Below are 3,548 nucleotides of genomic sequence, written 5' to 3'. Positions count from 1 at the left end.
ATTATTGGCCCATTACCCTCTCTCCGTTTCTGGGTTATAAGCTACCTCCCACCCCAGAGTCAAAAGCAGCCATGTTTTTAAGCTCAGGTCTTCTAAAACATGTTCCCATATGACTCTTATTCAATTATACTTAGACTTGAAATACTGCTTGTGTTTCTAACCGTGAAGATTCAAACAAACAATTTGTAGGCTTCTGCAAATACATTTTCTTTCGTAAAATTGCTAAAATGTATATGTAATTTGCTTTAAAACTTTTTGTCACAGACTTTTCTTAATTTTTAAAAATATTTTACTTTATTATTTTCAAAGTATGGGTGTATTATCTGCATGTATGTAAGTGTGCCCATGTTGTGCAATGCCTGCTGAGGTGTAGCCTTCACTCGGTAGATACCAATAGCATTTCCTCACTCAAAGTTGTGACAACCCGAAATGTCTACAGATCTCCTTGAATGTGAGAAGGAAAGCCTTTAATAGCGACCAGAATATGGAGCCAGAACTTTCACAAGCATGATCTGGGAATCCCCAGCAGCTAGCTAGGGGATGCTTATTTGATATAAAAGAGCTTCAGTCAGCCACTCTGTGTCTGGATCTTTGGACCAGGATCAAGCTTACAGCAACCAGGACTGCTCTTATTTGTGTAACATTGATTTGCATGGCCCCTATTTATGTGGCAGAGATTATACAACTGAAAATTACATGTACAGTGACTTATGTTAATCTTATTCCAGATCCAGACACTGACCAATCTACACTTTATTCCTTTCTTATTGTTCAAATCACATGCCAGGAAACTCCACACAAAGAAATTCACCCTAGCTGTAAAAGTACTTCTCCCAAATGGAGACCCAATAAGCCTTTCTTACTATTCAGATAAAAGAATGTATTATTCACTGTCCCCTAATCCCATCCTCACACTGTACTGTCTTTAAAGACAACAGTCACTGTTGCCAGCGTCTCTGATTCTACAAAATGAGTTGTCTTTCCATTTCGCTTTGTGGAGAAGATCGTTTGAAGGCTGTGGGAAATTATTTGCTTCCTTGGAGCATTTTCCAGTAGTATAGAGCTCACGGTCAGACCCTCCGTGCAGATGATGCCATATTTACCAAGAGATCAAGCAAACAAATGGTTACTTGTCAAAGCTACTCCTTACTGATTTTTTCATAACTACCCTTGTAGATTAGTTCATTTACTGACTTTCGGCACTAGTACATTTTGTCAACTTGACATAAACTAAAGATATCTGGGAAGAGGGAATCTCAACCGAGGAATTTCCTTCACCAGACTGTGGAATGGGCATGTCTGTGGCTCACCCTACCATAGATGCCCATCCCTAGGCAGGTGAGTCTCAGCTGTATAAGAAATAGCTGAGCAAGCCAGGTGGTAACAAGTGAGTAAGCAGCGTTCTTCCATGGTCTCTGCTTCAGTTCTTGCCTCCAGGCTCCTCCTTGATCTCCTGTACTGGCTACTCTCAATGATGGACTATAAGGTATAGAATGAAATAAGCCCTTTCCTCCCCAAGGATTTTATCACAGCAATAGAGAAACATATTACAACAGGTATCCTCATGCCATATATGGTTCCACATCCTCAACATGCTAATTGCAGCTTAGTTGAACTTATGAAAGGTGACACTGAAGATTTGGCATAAGTGAAGATGCTGGAACATCTTGTGGACCTTTGGGATCATAGCACTGATACCCCTGATTCTGATGATGGATGCCAATTCGGCTTCTCAGGTACACACAAGTTGTCAGCTTTTCTTGCCGTCCTGGCCATTCAAATCTCAGTTCTGTATATCTGCCTATATTTCTTATGGATACGAGGTGCTTAGTTTTTTTTTTTTTAATAAATAAGTTTCCTCCTTATTTTTTGAAGTATCTTATGGGTAAATTTCTTTTGCAGGTACTTTACCTCCAAGTCTGTGAAATTCCTTCAGTTTTCCTGAAAAATTTCTGGCATGTCAGGTGCCTTCTTTTTCTTCTCTGTAATAGCCTCTACTGGTCCACCCAGAAAAATGGACTTGCAATAGATCCTTTTAAAGTCTTTCTGTGCTTCAGGCCAAAGCTGCCTTGGGTGGGAGAGAATACCTGTGGTCCACAACCCATGTGTACTTGGCAGCATCCTGAGGATTTGGAGAGTGGAACAGGTGATTGCCAAGAGGAATGCATCCCACTTTCTGGTGGTGGAGAGGAGCTTGGCAGGGTCTCAAGCTGCAAAACCATGTACCAAAATACTGGAGAGATTTTGATTCAGCTTTCATGAAAATGGGAAGATTTGATTGATAATAATTGGGAACACACCTTATCATGAAAATTTTATATAGTTTTAGCTCATCTTTATAAACAAAGGCAAGAAATTAGTGATGCTTCTTCATGGAGAAATCACCGCCTGGAACCGTCTCTGTGTCTACATTTTCGTGGTGAGACTGTCTTCTACCTGTTTCTCAGGAATGCTTGTATTAAATAATAAGTCTCAAGATTTGTTCATTTCCTTAAAGATGGTACAGTGTTTAACTCTGGAATATTCATCAGTGTCTGCTGTGTTCAACCAGTGCTGCTCCAGGGCCTGTATCTGTGACCCTGTCTATGTTGAGTCCTCATTCTAGAACATCAGTGATTCCCATTGTGACGTCTGATAGCTGAGAAAAAGAAAAGTCCCACTTTCCTTCTGGAGTGCAACCTGATTTCTGCATGTCAGAACACAGATGTCATGCCTGGTCTTGTGACACTCTAAGAAAATGTCTCTGAGACTCAGAAGTTGCACCCTGTCTTCCCCTGCATGTGTAATCATGTACTGCAGGCTGAATGCTGGAGTCCAAGGCAGTCCTTCATTCTTGTTGGCATCCTTCAATCCCAGCCCAGGGTGGAAGAATAGAAGTCATAAAGAGAGGCTTTGGGGGGGATTATATTATATATGAATATGGACATCAATCTCAGTGTTTTGTAGGGAAACATTTGATATTAAACAAAAGCCAGGGCCTATCAGTCTAGGGTAAGCACTATACTTACAAACTTTGATAAGAACTCAGTAAAGGTATAGAACTTGAGATTGGAAAACCCATCATCTTGTTGAGCTGAGATGAAAACTTGGTTATCAAAGCCAAAGAATATATAAAGCAGGAAATTCTCATAGCTTTTAGCTGCAGTAAGTGTCCTCAGATACTGGTACCCAGGAATGAGACTGCACATGCATGTGGCAGACTAGGATTTCACTAAAGTGACAGAGAAGAAACAGGTAAGAAGGATGGAGCTCCAAGATCCCACGCAGCCCAAACTGTGATGTTGTCAGGGAGGGAATATTAGAATGTGAAGCAAGCACCATGCGGCCCTCAAGCCAAACTCTTCCAACTGAATAAATGAGCTAATTCTATGATATCGGCCAGTAGATGTCTCTGTTATTTCCCTTCTGATCATTGCCTTGGTCATCAGACCGTTCTGCTACATTACTCGACTGCACTGGTGAGAGAAATTGACAATATTAAAATGACTCCATTGCTTTTATGAAGTGGATATAGAAGACTAGAGTGCATTTCTATTACTGAGATGTGT

General features: G+C 40.7%; 1 pseudogene; it reads right to left on the bottom strand.

Moving 5' to 3' along the window:
- Positions 1-925: 925 nt before the first annotated feature.
- On the bottom strand, positions 926-2,121 carry LOC103734760 (annotated as a pseudogene).
- Positions 2,122-3,548: the final 1,427 nt, after the last annotated feature.

The sequence above is a fragment of the Nannospalax galili genome, unplaced genomic scaffold, assembly GCF_000622305.1.
Source record: "Nannospalax galili isolate Female #2095 unplaced genomic scaffold, S.galili_v1.0 scaffold576, whole genome shotgun sequence".
NCBI classification, from domain to species: Eukaryota; Metazoa; Chordata; class Mammalia; order Rodentia; family Spalacidae; genus Nannospalax; species Nannospalax galili.
The sequence above is the reverse complement of the archived record's forward strand: the minus strand, read 5'-3'. Positions and strand labels throughout refer to the sequence as shown.